Consider the following 16,505-nt stretch of genomic DNA (forward strand, 5'->3'; position numbering starts at 1 on the left):
CCGTCAGTCTCATACAAATATCCCGAATCGGGGCGTTCTCTACTCTACGACTCAGGGCGTCGGCTACCACATTGGCCTTGCCCGGGTGGTACAGGATCTCGCAATCATAATCCTTTACCACATCCAACCATCTCTTCTGACGCATGTTCAGGTTTGGCTGATCCATCAAATACTTCAAACTCTTGTGGTCCGTGTATATCGTACACCGAACCCCATACAAATAATGGCGCCAAATCTTGAGGGCGAACACCACAACCCCCAACTCTAGATCGTGGGTGGGATACCTTGCCTCATGGGGCTTCAGCTACCTCGATGCGTACGCGATCACATGCCCTCTCTGCATCAACACTGCGCCCATCCCAGATATCGATGCGTCACAATACACTACGAAATCCTCCATCCCCTCTGGAAGAGTCAACACCGGGGCTTCGCACAGTCTTTGGTGAAGAGTCTCAAATGAGGCCTGCTGCTCTGGGCCCCAGTTGAACACCACACCCTTCCGGGTCAACCTGGTGAGAGGAACAACAATCTTGGAGAAATCCCTGATGAACCTCCGATAATAGCCGGCCAACCCTAGAAAACTCCTGATCTTAGAAGGAGATTTTGGCACCTCCCAATTCATCACCGCCTCGATCTTGGCCGGATCGACCAAAATCCCTTTTTGGTTAACGAGGTGACCAAGAAACTGCACCTCTCGTAACCAAAAATCACACTTGGAGAATTTGGCGTAAAGCCTCTCCAATCTCAGCATGCTGAGGATCTCTCGCAAATGCTCCTCATGCTGCTCCCGGGACTTCAAATACACCAAAATGTCGTCAATGAACACAATCACTGATCGATCCAGCATCGATCTGCATACCCTGTTCATGAGATCCATGAATGCTGCAGGCGCATTGGTGAGCCCGAATGGAATCACCACGAACTCGTAATGCCTATAACGGGTCCTGAATGCGGTCTTCTGGATATCCTCCTCGCACACCCTCATCTGATGATATCCATATCTCAGATCAATCTTGGAAAACCAAGATGCTCCCTGCAGTTGATCGAACAAATCGTCGATCCTCGGCAAAGGATAACGGTTCTTAACCGTTAACTTATTCATCTCTCGATAATCTATGCACATTCGATGTGAGCCATCCTTTTTCTTTACAAAAAGGATCGGCGCTCCCTACGGCGAGCTGCTCGGCCGTATAAACCCCTTCCCCAACAGCTCCTGAAGCTGCGAGGATAACTCCCGCATCTCTGGAGGTGCAAGGCGATAGGGCGCCTTGGCGATAGGTGCTGCCCCCGGAATCAAATCAATGCGAAACTCAACCTGCCTATCGGGAGGCACACCCGGTAACTCCTCGAAAAAAACATCCGGGAATTCACGCACTATCGGGACCTCCTCAATCGTACTCGGTCTCTTTGCACCGACTCTCGTATCCATCACATACGCTATAAAACCACTACAGCCCTGCTATAAACTCTGCCTCGCTCTAGCAACCGAACAAAACGCTGAATCGGGATGGGTACCCTCGCCGTACACCGTAAGAACTCCCCCACTTGGGTCTCGTATAGTCACCAGCTGCCGCTCGCAGTCAATAGCTTCTCCAAATCTGCTCAACCAATCCATGCCTACGATGACACAGACGTCCCCCATCGCAATCAGGACCAAATCAATAGGAAACTCTACACCGAAAATCTCGAGTACACATCCTCGAATCACTTCCATGGCATACATTGCTCTCTCGTCGGTGATGGAGACTCTCATAGGTTGACTCAACGCCTCTCGACTAATACTGATGTGCTGACTAAAAGCCAACGATATAAAAGATCGACTCGCACCCGAGTCAAATAACACCAAAGCAGGTACATAACTCACAAGAAAAGTACCTACACATATCATAATATAAGCACAAAATCTTAAACATTAAAATAAATAAATGAAAGAATACATACCAGCCACGACATCGGGCGCTACGTGGACCTCTTCCGCAATCAACTGGAAGGCTCTCTCCCGAGCCTTCGGCGTCTCGGTCTTCACCGGCCGACTATCAGAAGCTCTAACAGCAGCAGGGGCAGACCCCTGAGAAGGTCTCTGTACTGTCCCTCGCAGCAGCGGACACTTGGCCTTCCGGTGTCCGGTCTGGTTGTAGTGAAAACACACTGCAAACCCCTTGGGGAAATCGTTGGCCATATGTCCCTCCTTGCCACACTTGTAGCAAGATCCTGCTCTGCAAACTCCATCATGACCCTTGCCGCACTTTCCACAAGTGCGGCCCTTTTGGCTCCCTACTCTGGAATCAGCGGGCTTGGACCGCTTGGCTGCCGGCTGGGACTGTGTCGGTCGCCGATCCCTCCCCTGCGACTCCGCCTCCTCCCTAGCCTGAGTCTCTAGCTCGATCTCCCTCTTCCGGGCATTTTCCTGAAGCTCGATAAATGTCCAATACGAGGAGTTCACCACGAACTCCCGAATGTCTCTCCTCAAAATACTCAAATAACGGCTCATACGTGCCTGCTCAGTAGACACGTGCTCAGGGCAGAACATCACCCTCTCATGAAACATCCTGTTAATAACCGTAACAAACTTTGTACCCTGCTTGAGGGTCGAAAACTCATGTGCCAACCGATCTCGTTCCACCGAGGGAATGTACTCATCACGAAACATGGTGGTGAACCTCTCCCAGGTCACCGCAGTAAGCTCTGCTGGAGAATAGTGTGTTGTCGTGAACTTCCACCAGTCCTTCGTCCCCAGGCGAAGCTGGTTCAGCGCAAATCGAACCCTCAAGTGCTCCGGGCACGAGCATGTGTAGAAACAACCCTCAATATTAGACACCCATCTCATCGCCGCAATCGGATCCTCCGTCCCATCAAACTCTGGTGGCTTCGTGTTGCTGAACTACCGGAACAACAACGCATCACCACCCTACGGCCTAGCAGCAGCGACGGCTGCAGTGGCCGCTGCAACAGCAGCCTCAGAAAGAGCGGCATAAAGCTCGTCAAAAGTCTCAATCAACGTGGTCTTAATAGACCCGAACATCTCTGGTATCTCTGCCCTGATGGCCGCAGCCACCTCCACATGGATGATCCGACGAATCTCCTCATCACTAGTCTCGCTGCTCTCTGGCATAAGACGTGTCCTCACCATGATCTACCTCTGAAATACAACATACGATATATTTGAAACTCATTCGAGCATACTCACACTCGATAACGCATCCCTCCTTGATCTCTGGCATCCCGAAGATTCTTACTTGAACTGTACACTGCCCCGGTGTTTTCAGTAGTACGGGCCCAATACTACTGTCCGCACCGTATCAGTATACACCCCAAGTCCTCCTCTTAGGATCCCAAGTCCCAAGTACTCTATTATGCATAATCCACTCTCTAACAGATCTCTCATAAGCTCCTCACTACTACCTACTCACTCTCAAGCATCTCATAGAAGCTCACCTCCCCCTAGGCTAAGGCATCACAAATCAGGCCACCCTAGTCCTAATAGGAATACCTAGCCCACTCTAGCACGAGAATACATCATATCAATATCATAAACATATAACATAAGGGTATTTTGGGAAATCACCGTTCGGGCGCTGACTGATCGTACACACGACTCTGCTTTGTGTTTTCTAAAAATCTTTTACTCTTTTTAGAAAACTTGGTTCTCTTTTGAAATTATTTTTCAAATCCTCAGTTTGAGTTCAAATACGCCCGAAGGTGTACCCAAATCCCTCAAACTAAGGCTCTGATACCAACTTGTAACAACGTAAATTTCCAAAACAATTTTTCGCATTTTATAAAAACATAATTCATTTATTATTCATAAATACATCATTGTTTGAAAACTCAATTCATAACATATTTCAATCCAAAGATCTCATAGCATAAAAATCCCGTATGTGTACTGATCAAGCCGGCGCCTTCCTGCGATCCTCACTAGTACTTGAAACACATAACACAAAACACTGTACGCACAAAGCTTAGTGAGTTCCCCAAAATACCACATATAATACACATTAGCCACTCGAGGCTATAACTCTGTGGGTCCGTGCACCCAAACTCTGTGAACTCTCATGTTCTAACTCTGCAAGCATGCACAATATAAATCACATAGAAATAATGCAGTACAACACAACATACATAGCATACAATTACTCTGTCACATAACTCTGGTTACCTACTCAAGGTAAAGTATAGTGAGAAGACTCACCTCGGATATCTTAGTAAATCTCTAACTAGGTAACTCTGGTCTAGCCTTTGCCTAATCACATGAAATAAATACTCTAATTAATACAACCCTCAGGGCTAGGCTAACCTCTTCCTCTCAATACATCCACTAGGAAGGGTAAAAGACTATCTTACTGTAACGCCCGGGTTTTCAGGGCTAAGCATTTTGTCAATGTAATAGTCTAGGTCAACTATTGTAACTCTTTTTTGTGACAATCGTCAATCTTGAATCAAGCCAAGTCATCAAGTCAAGCCGGTCAAGTCTATTAAACCTTGTGTATTAGGATTGTGTTATGTTCATACTGTATAACTTGCTATATTAATGGGAAAACATCACTTGAGAAAAGTCTTGTGTTAAAAATTTCCTAAGCCCTAGTGCTAATCAATGAACTAAACTGATAAAACAATGTTGCATACTCATCGGGAGTGTGTAAGATCCTTAAACAAGGCTTAATAGGGTTTACAAACCTTGCATTGCGAAGCCGGACACTCACACATGCCACACTCGAAGCCTCTCTCAATCGTTTTCACTCTACCTCTCTCTATTTGAAATCTCTCTAAGTATGTGAAACTTCTCCCAAAACTCTCTTTGTATGAGAAATCTCTATAAGTATGTTAAATCTCTCCCAAATCTCTCCAAGTATGTGAAATCTCTCCCAAATCTCTCCAAGAATGTGAAATATCTCCCAAATCTCTCCAAGAATGTGAAATCTCTCTCAAATATCTCTCTGTATGACAATCTCTCTAAGAATGTCAAATCTCTCCCAAATCTCTCCAAGTATGTGAAATCTCTCCCAAATCTCTCTCAAAAGCTTCCCGTAACTTTTTAGAATCATTCGGGTCATTCCGACCCTTAACCGGGTAAAAAACGGCTTAAAACGAGATAAAAACGAGAAAAAGGGGCCTTAGGAACCAAAACCCTCTTATAAGAGGCGAAGTTCCTTAGGACTCGAAGGTCCTCATAGGGACCGAAAGTGAGAGGACCGAACCCGAGCCCAGGAGGAACCGAACCCAAGAAAAGGAGGAACCGAAGGTACTGTTCACCCGAACCGAAGGTACTGTTCACCACTAACCGAAACCGAACCCTACTCAAGAGGAACCGAACCGAAACTACTGTTCACTAATCGAACCGAAGGTACTATTCACTACTGTTCACTACAGTCCGTTCGGTTCGCACAGTCTCGCCTCTTATTCCCGAACCGAACCCTCGCCTTCTCTCGCTTCTCGCTCTGTCTCTTCGCGCCCTCTGTTCTCTTCTCCCCTCTCGGTTCCTTCCCTTCTCTCTTCTTCTTCTCTCGGTTGCTGCCTCCCTCTCTCTCGGTTCAGCATAAGAAGGCCGAGCCTCGGCCAGATTTCGCATATTTGTCACTTTTAGCCCATTTTTGATATTTTTAACATTTTAAGCCCGTTTTTCGTGATTTTAAAGCGGGATTTTCTCCAGAAATTATATTTTAACATAATAAACCCTAAATATTCATAATTTAAACATATTTTGATGAAAATCATTATTTAAACAATAAGAATCAAATGGGTGAATTATTAAAGGTGGAGTGTTGACTTTGCCTTATCCAAAGTCACAAGCAACCACCCCACACCCACTCTATGACCAGCCATACCTCCCCACCTTACCTAGGTCACATCAATGTCCCTCACACTCAATTTACCCCCATTCCCACGTTTTTAGAGCTGGAACAAACATCCTCTCTCCTCATTTCTCTCAATTGCCCTCATTTCACTAAGTATCAAACACCATTTTTCTCTCAAACTTTTCCCACTCAAATTTCGAGATTCAAGGCTGATTTTCAAGTGTTCTTCCACTCTTAGTAAGTATAATTCATCCTCCTTATGATTATTTCACTTCATTCTACTCAAATCATGAATATCTTACACAAACTCCATCATATTAACGTTAGAGCTTCGAATCTTCAAGTGATTCTTCAAGTGTTCTTGGGTTGAACACTTCTCTTCTTCAACACTCATCTACTGAAATCACTCAAGGTGAGTCCATACCCCTACATTTTCATGTTTTCTCAAGTTTTCAGGGGGGGAATACAAGTTAAAACACTAAGAACATAATTAAATTTTTCTAACAGCCTTCATCAGAAAAGTTCAACTCCATTCACGGACTGTTTTGGGAATCTTAAACATTTTTGTTTTCAAAACTGTACAAGGTGCAAATAGTTCAAGTTTGTAGCTTTAAAATGACTACTTGCACATCTCCATACGATTTTTCTACAATTTATGGTGATTTTTACAAAACTGCCTATCATTTTAAACAACAATCCGGACCAGTCTGTGATTATGGACATTTTCACCCAAGTTGGAGGTCATTAAAAATCGTGATAAAAATTATGAGTAAACTAGACACATTTTGTGAACTCTCAAAATTTTACGGATCTAGTTTTCGACTTCGTATGATTTTTCTATGATTTTTACAAAACTGGGCAGAATTGCTAAAGTTAGCCAACAGCATGTAAATATCATAACACTTTGTAATATGTTGAGCAAAGTGTATAATCATAAGTTCTAATATTTGAATGTGTTTCCTTGTTAGTTTATCATTGTGAACTGAAACTAAGTTATTCATATTAAATATTATTCATTCATTTAGAACACGTATTATGTAACTATAAAAAGCATAGTTGGATAAATTCACAACGCTAATACATTTCCATAAAAAGAATTCATACATATTATATACATTTTAGATAAACTATAATAGGTATAGTTTATGATACATCACTCAACACACTCGTACAAAAAGGGTACATTCATACAAGAAAGATTTATATCCACACACATTTCACGTAAACTTGTTAACCTATGTTGTGAGACTCTCTCTCTCCCCGTACGTCCGAGTGCGGGATATAATTCCTGGTAGTTATAATCAGAATCTCCTTGAGGGAGAACGTGATACTTGTATATAGATCTATATTGGGTTTGACACCCCACACCTTGCTGCTAGCTACAGTGGGACCTGCAGGTCTACGGGTGACAAATGTCATTTCATATTCGCGACGCCTGAGAAACGTTGTGGCAGGTTCACATAGTCACAGTATGATTATAGCGACTCACATAGGGAGATAACAATTCATAAAGTTTACGGGGTTTCATAAACCGAAGTAGGTTTTAGATTGATAAGAGAAGTTTACTTTCCACGTCATTTTAAACTCACGACATTTCTACTAAGTAATGATGATTTCTCATACATTTTAGTCTTTGGTTATAAGGCTACAGTTTTTTTTCGGATTTCAAGGAAAATATCGGATTTTTCTGAAACAAACGCGACCTTTTCATGTGAAAGACTTCCACTAAGTTTATTAATAAAAGCTTATGAACTCACCAACCTTTGTGTTGACACTTTTCAAACAACTTGTATTCTCAGGAAAACACTAATCAAATTATCAAGTGCTTTTGAGGATGGGACGTTAAGGCGTCAAACTTTTCATATTTTGTCAACATATTGTAATTGATTTTGAAACATGTAATTCATACAAGTGATGTAACTTTTTCAATTATATATATGTTGGTTGTGTTGCTTAAATTACTATTGAAATTGTGGTTATGATACTATACATAAAGTCCTCCACCCCCGGACATTTCCGCCATCCTTGGTTTGGGGGTGTGACATTTTTGAAGTAATAAATATGAAATATTTGAGTATTATGTGAACTATGTATTTATTATAAATGTATAATTAACAAAGAATAAAAATGAGCGTCAAAACTAAAGTGTGAGATAATCCCGATATCTCTACATAAAGTTGTAGAATATGTCTCAAGGTTTCCATACATATAAAGAATGCCGAAATCCGAGCTATAACGAAGAAGTTATGGCCCGCCGAAGTTTTACGGCAAAACCGGCACGGCACCGGAAGACATAAAATAGTAAATTTACGATAGAAGACTTTTTAGCCCTAGAAATCTAAACAAAAGTTGTAGAATATGTTAAACTAAGAACATCGATAAAAAGAACGCCCAAATCCGACTTCGTATGAAGAAGTTACGCTTTCTCGAAGTTTCGGACTAGCAGTGTACTACCCGAAATTCGAATGTTTGATCGAGCGGTTTTTAGCCGACACGACCTGAACGAGAATCGAAGATCTTGTTGAGAGTAGCGTAACGAGAAAAAGATGGGCAAAAACGGATGTCGGATGAAGAAGTTATGAGGATTTAACGGACCAATTGTGTCCCGGCCCGTTAATAATATAAAATTTAAAATCGAGCCAAAATTAGCCGACGAAGTCTAAACAAAAGTTGTAGAGTATGTTCCCACCTTCGCGTGGATATAAAGAACGTCAAAAACGGAGCTCGTATGCGAAAGTTACGAATTTTTGAAGTTTGAACTCGAAAATGCGAAACTGATGCGAAATCGGATGACGTGGCCGCTTCTGAACCGTCGCTTGCTGACCACGGCTTCGCTCCGGATCGTGCCACGACACCTCGCCTTACGCCGCGCGTACGAAGCGAACGCCCCGCGTCCAAGTACGCCTCGCGCCTACCGGTGTTGCGAGCCAGCTGGTGCGAAGCTGGCACCCTTATCCGAGCAGTACGCCCAGCGTACCCTCGGTACGCCCCGCGTAGAGGCGACCTTCGGCCCCTATAAATAGGTGCGAACTTCTCCGGATTTTTCACACCATTTCTCATTCTCTCTCTAAAATCTTTCTCTCTCTAAGGTTTTGAAGCCTCCCTAAGGTCTAGGTGAACCCCTAGCACCCTAAGGAAGCCCCGAGACTCCCGGAGTCCCGAGAAAAAGGAGTTTTTCGGTTTCAAAACGCTGCTCCAATTGAGTCCCGGTTTTCAATAAAATTCGCTGTAAGTATGCTACGCTTACGCAATTTTTAATATAGCTTTCAAATAATTATAGGAATGTTATTAGGTCCTTAAAATAATTATTTGGGCTATTATTATGAGTTATATTGAGCATTATTAACGCTTAATAATAGTCAAACTAATTAATGTGTCGCGGTTATCCTTAAACTAAACCCTAGTGGTATCGATACTAGGTTTTATCGAAGGAATATCATTTTAAGAGTATCGAAGCGCTGTCCGAGTGCTGAGTCACCACCTAATCAGGTGAGTGCATAGTTACCTTCAACTTACACATAGATATGAAGTATTTTACGTGCTATGTGTGCATATTATCTGAATACTTGCTATCTATGCTAGATGAACGTTGTTATACATGTTTTCAATAATTTAAACTGTATATGTATTTTATATCTACGAAAATGTTGGGGTAAAACATGGGTAGATGTAATAGGTGATGTGTGATAAAATGATGAGAGGCCTCGATGTTGTTGTTGTTGATCCAGTCATCTAGCGGAGTATAGATGACGACCACGGACTCTTCTAGACAGTCCAGTGGAACACTAGCAGGCTCGCAACCTGTAGGTGTTGTGAACGATGTGTTCACCGGTGTACTCCATCCCCCACATGGTTGCCTATTAGGACATTTATTGCTGAGGAATCCCCTTAGCAGTAGTGTCCGTCCCGATGATGATCCTTAGGCTAGGTCCCTTATGATAGGTGTTTAGGGACGTAAAGTGAGGATAACGGGAACGGGTAATCGGGTTATTGTTGATTGATGAAATTAATAAACTTATTTATTGTGGGTTGAAAACCCTATGTGCTCACCAGGCTCCCAAGCCTGACCCACTCAGTTTTATGTATTACAGGAAGTGGCGCATGAGCATAGGTGTGATGTTTTGGACGAGGGATTACGGATATAGGCCTGTAGATATGAAATAATGTAGTAAGGCTTATATTGTACTGTTTATACTTTTGATATGTACGAACATGACATCCCGAGTCTTTTAATGAAATACATTTCTATGGAAATGCTTTTGATAAATCTTTATCATATTATTGTTTTGGGACAAATTCCGCAATTCTTTTATTAAAAGATAACTCTGATTTTGAAATAAAGTATAAACAAAACCGGTCTTTTCTGGCCGTGATTTTGGGGATGTCACACTTACCCTTCCGATGACTCTAAGGTCCAAACATTGACTAACCCTAAAAGTCATCGAAGTCAACGTTCAACCTTGACCAGACTTGCCAAGTGCGCAACTGTGACTCGACGAGTCCACACATGCTCTTCACTCTCCTAGTCCTCATTCGACTCACTGAGTCAACCTCAACTCAGCAAATCATCACTGATCACAATATGTGAAATGTCCTGACCCAACTTGCCGAGTCCGACTTCTGACTCGGCGAGTACCAACGTGCACTCTGTCCTCTAGATTCCCTCTGACTCACCGAGTCACTTCCCCAACTCAGTGAGTCACCAACTGTGTGATTATTGGGAAAACCCTCATCCTACTCGTCGAGTTGGCTAAAGGACTCGGCGAGTTCATGCCATGCTCAAGCTGAACTGACCTCTTGAGGTCAGATCCGCTCCTTTAAACCATAGATCCAACTTTCCAAAGCATTATAATCACGTAAATCTAACATCTTGGTGCACATGCAAAGGCTCAAAGGCCTTATTTGAAGATATGGCCTCTAAAATGACACCCTAAGTTCATAACCTCCATTAATACCCATAAAGCTCAAGGGAAAAGGGTCTCTGGACCTCTTTGGGTCCAGATCTACAGCACCAACACGAGAAGGGACCAATCACTCCATATAACCATTCCATAATGGGGCTAAAAAGCCCTAACTCTAAGAATTACACCATAAACTGAAGAAGGGGTCGAATGAATACCTCAAAATGAAGTCTTTGAGCCCTGGAATCACTAGATTAGCACCCTCTTCAGCCTCCTCTTGTCTTGGTCCTCTTCTATTTGCAAAAACACCAACAAAGATCAAGAAATTGCCTCTTTCCTCTCCCAAACGCTCTAGCTCACTTAGAGTTTCTCTCTGGGGTCTGGTGGCCGCAAATGATGGCCATAAGGCCCTTTAAATACGCCCCAAACCCGAGGAATTAGGGTTTCATTAAACAGCGTGGACTCGCTGAGTCCAGCCGTCCACCCGGATTTGACCCAGAAAAGCCTCCCATATCCCCTTTGATTTGACCCAGAAAAGCCTATGGCTGCTCATATCCCCTTTGATTTGACCCAGAAACGCCTCCCATAGATTTTTCTTCTTCATAATCCTCATCCTGAAGTTGAGGGCACATATCAGTTGGATGCCCTACTTGAGTGCAAATACTGCAAGGGCGGGGTGTGGGTTGCACACCTTTATCTTTTGCTAGCATCATTACTACTTTTGTGAGCTCGGACAATTGAGCTTCAATTTGAGGAGTCTGGACTTCTTTTATACCCCGGGGTGCATCCGTGTACCATTCTTCATCATGACTTGAATGCTTAGAATCTTCAGCCATATTTTTGATTAAGTTGCGGATTTCAGTTGGAGTATTGTCGGGTAAAGAACCGCCACTTGAGGCATTAAGAAGCCTTATTTCCATTGGAGTCATTCCTTCAATGAAGTATTGGGGGAGCTGGTATTCGATGATTCCATGCTTGGGACAATGAGCATAAAGTTTCTTGAACCTCTCGCAATATGTGTGAAAATTTTCTCTCTTATGTTGCTTGATTCCAATTATTTCCCTCCGTAGGGCTAAAGCTTTCATCTCTGAGAAGTATTTATCCAAAAACAACCTCGCAAGATCTACCCAAGTAGTTACCGTCCCCGGTGGGAGGTCATAAAGCCAGTCTTTGGCCGCGTCTTGCACTGCGAAGGGGAATGCCCTAAGCTTGATTTGATATTCCGTGACATTATGTGGTTTCATGCCAACACACACAACATGGAATTCTGTTAGAAACTTGTGGGGATCTTTATTTTCCAAACCTCTAAAGGTAGGGAGTAGGTGGATGAGTCCACATTTAAGTTCCAGATTTGTGGCTGCCAGATATGTGATGCAAAGAGGTTGTTGAGTAACCTTTTGCCTCGACCATTAACAGAGAGTTTGCTCGGGTGGTGGGTTTGGAGGTGGATTCCCTCCATGGTTATCAACCATGGTGTGAGTTGTGGTTGAATTTTTTGTGGGTGTAGTGTTTGGGATATTATAAGTAGGTGAAGATGGTGGAGTGGTATTTTTGGGTGAGGGTGGTTGAGATGAGAGTGACAGGCTTTCTGTTTCGGACGCAGACACACTTGAGAGAGGTATGTCCTCCCAAATGTTGATGACAGGAGGGGTAGAAAATGAAAAAGTCCTGGAAACTGGTTGCCTCTTACGAAGCTTGGCTTGCTTCCTTAACCTCTTTGCAGTCTTCACTATCTCCGAGTCAATTGGCAATGGTGTACCTGTACGGAAAGATCTTGGCATAAACAATTAGTAACACCGTGTCCCCGACAACAACGCCAATTTGTTAGGAGTGTCAAGCCCAACAAATAAAGGGGTACGATATACTCCAAAAATAACACTACTGTATTGCACTAAAAGGTAGTACAAGGCAAGCAAGGTCGATCCACAGAGACACAGGACAATCAATCTATACCTCTTTGCGCAAGGTATTATGATTACCAACACTAAAGATGGGGGTTTTGAATGCAGTGATTAAAAAAACAATTAAAAACACAAGTAATCAACTAAATGAATGAATTAAATTTATAATTTGTAAGGAGTCCAACTCTATGTATGACAACTTGGCAATGTGATTCAAAGATGATTAGATATTGGCTCAATTCTATCTAAGTTGGTACTTGAAAGTGTTAATAAGTTCTAACACTTCCCATTCACTACATTAGTTAACCAAAAGAACCTTTTTGATTAAACCTAACCTTACTAACCTAATCTAAACAAACTCTTAGAATTAGATTAAAAGGTTGCATTAAACTTTATGTAAATGTTCCCAACAACACCTAATACTCATCACAAGCTCGAGAGTGTAAGAGTGTGTAAATAAGATTTACACTAAATTCATTCAATGGAAATCAATTTAGTGCTTGTTACTTAGTCCAATTCACAAAACAATTACAGATTTTGCAATTAGATAACTTGAATGACCTAACCCTAATTCAAATGGCCAATAAGAATCACAATTAGATACAAACATTTGATTAAAGCAAAATCAAATTCACTAAATAGAAATTAAAAGCAAACATCAAGTCATATGATTGAAATCATAACTCAAGAAGTCAAAACATAAAGTTGGAGAAACTAGGGTTTAGCCACACATGACTAGAACAAGATTAACAAGTCTAGAAAGGAAATTAAAGTATTAAAGTGCTTATAAAGATGAAATTAAAATGTTTCCAAATGAACTTCTTCAAGCTACAAACTAAAAAATTCTTCTAAGAGTCGTCCTTGGTCACCTGGAGTCAATGAGAGTCTGTATCCCCCCTAAAAATCCCAAAATTAGATCATAAAGAAAACCGCCCCAGGAAGTTATGCGACAGACACGACCCTGTGTCAATTTGTGAAGAAATGACACGACTCCGTGTCACTCAAAAAGTTGGAAAATTTTCTAATCCTCAACCAATGTATGTTGATAAACCATTTGACACGACCCGTGTCATTCTATGACAATTTCTTGTTTTCTTCAATTTTGCTCCGAAAAATCCGCATCTTTGTTTTCAGCCCTTTTTCACCATCTTGATTCATCTACAACCTCTAGAACCACCTGAAATGGCATAAAAGTGTGGAAATAAAGTGTGCCAAGTTTTGTCCCAAAACAAGTAAAATGCATGGATTATTACTAAATTGAAATGCAAAAGAGTAAATTAAACATGCTTCAATGGTGCATAAAATACACCTAACAATCCTAACATATCCTATCATGGGTTGACATTGGTGCCTTCGACCCGCTATACATGGTGAGGAAAGTCACCTCGAATGCTGAATCTCACGAAAGATCCCTAGTTGTTGTCCTGACAACTCCTTGGGCTATCAGTACAAAATAACACCCTATTAACACTTGGGTTCCAGACTATAACTAATGATCCATACTTGGGGTGAAATGATCATTTTACCCATGGCCTAGCTTGATCCAAGACTAAGGCCCAAATCTAAAATCTAAAAGGCCCAATATCGAATAATCCTTTAAGGCCCACTTATGGCTCAATTTTCCAAATTGGGTCCAATTCCTTCTTATGGTCCTTAGCCCAAGGCCTAATAATATTTCTGGCCTAAAAATCCCAAATTCAGATGACCCAACTAAACCCTAACCTTCTAAGCCCAAAATGTGGCCCAAACCTAAGGCCCAACTTTGAAATGCCACCTAATTGAGTACGGGGCGTACTCAGCTTGTATGCTAAGCGTACTGGCTCGAAGGCTTGTACACTGTGTGTACAGGCTTGTACGCACAACATACTCATCCAGATCAACCATCTTCTAGATTTAGCTCTCAACCCATTAAGACTTCACCCTAGAATGCATATTTGACCTCCTTGAGTTGGGTTATCACGTAAAGTTGCCAACTTTACATCCATGCATGAGTATATAAAGCTCTAAAGCTCAACAAGGAATTAATAAGAGACTTAATGAATGCATAAGGCCCTAAACCCCATAAAGCTGGCATCTTTATGCCTAAGGAGCCCATGATAACCTTAGATATGAAAGAATAAGTCTTTGGGACGTTCTAATTCCATCATTCACCCAAACCATGGCTAAACACATAACAATTTAACCCAAAAAGAAATCTAAGCAACTATTAATCAAGATAATACTTGATACCTCAAACTCCTTGCAAAATGGGTAGTGGTTCTAGATAAAAGACTTCCTCTCCAAGCTTAGTAACTTTAAGATCTTCTAACTCCTTCACAATGCACAAAATAAACACCAAACTCTCTTCAAACGCTCAAATGCTTTACAATGGAGGCTACAACTCGATTTAGGGTTTTTGAGGCGTTGGATGCTGGAAATGAGGCCAACCCTAGAGAATAAGGTGGCTTATATATGGTGCAAGACCCTCAATCAGGGTTTCATTAAAGTCCACGTACGCCCGACGTATGTGACCTAGGTCCCGACTCGCCAATAAACTCAGTACGCTAAGCGTACCAAGTAGTACTCCCCGCGTACTACTTCAGGGACCAAAATGCATAATTTCAAAATAGAGGGGTCATAAGGTACATGCCATGGCATAAGTGTTACATGTACCCTCACCACAACATGTGGCAGGGGTGTTGTGGTATTGAAGGGAGGTGGGAGAACATCACACCACTTGGTGTGATGAGTATAATACCTTTCACTATGAGAACCGAAACCACTACATAACCTCCTTTTTTTTTCTCCATTGTTTTGACACTTACAATACAATATCCTATTGATTCATATTTATTAAACAATATATAAAAATTATGAACAAAATAAAGGAATAATGACAAAAAAATGAGGTATGGTAAATATAAAGGAATGAGATGAATATACATTTTGACCTTATTATGAATATTCACTTCTATACCTTGTCTCTACTTATATCACATCCTTGTTTCCCAAATCATTCATATAACAATCTATTGGATGATTCGATCTTGAGGCCTTTACTGAAAGGGTTATTGTCACTGTAGCCCAATAATGTTTCATATATTGGTTTAAATGGTCCTTCATGACTTTTTTTTTGCCTTTAAAGGGTACGAATTCATGTTTTTAGGGTTTAAAAAGTCCTTTAAAAAAAATGAAGGGGTCATCCGGTGATCCCCTTCCTAGTCAGCAGGTTTAAGGTTAAAAAAATGCCACCTATCGGAAGTCTCTTATCAATTAAGATCTCTCTCTCTCTCTCTCTCATCCCCACATCGCCGGAAACCCTAATTCCTCGCTTCCTTCCATCGATGACCGCCTCTATTATTCCCTTCCACCAATGATTGCCTCTATCATGCGGGATAGATCTGCACTGCCTCCCACTCCCCTGTACATCAAAGGTGTGGAAGTTTCATCGTCACAGAACTTGGATACTCTAATTTGATGGGCGATTGGAAAGTCGGTGGATTGGAAGGATAGGGAAGAATTGTGACAAGTTATTGTAGTTGGAATGAGCGTCCTTAGGGAACTGCTCGATGAAATGTTGGACGTTGTGAGAAGACATGGTTGGAACTGTGTAGTTGCTGGAAGAAAATGCCTCGAATATTAGAATTGAATAGTGGGAGACGATGGTACGACCGTTCTAGCTGCAAATCACAGGATGCTTCATGGAGTTTCGGTCACAAACGGATTTTTCTGCTTGAACAACCACCATTGAGTATGAGCAACCGGTCGGAATCAATCGACAACAAACTGGAATCAATATGCAGCAAAATCCAGAATCAGAAACGGTTCTATAAGAAGGACGCAAAATATTTGTAGCATAATCAATCTGCACTTGAAAGATTTAAGGTCACCAGTCTGTGGTGGATCAACAATCATTGTTGCTGTCTGTG

This window comes from Lactuca saligna, chromosome 6 (assembly GCF_052625555.1).
Source record: "Lactuca saligna cultivar CGN05327 chromosome 6, ASM5262555v1, whole genome shotgun sequence".
Taxonomy (NCBI): domain Eukaryota; kingdom Viridiplantae; phylum Streptophyta; class Magnoliopsida; order Asterales; family Asteraceae; genus Lactuca; species Lactuca saligna.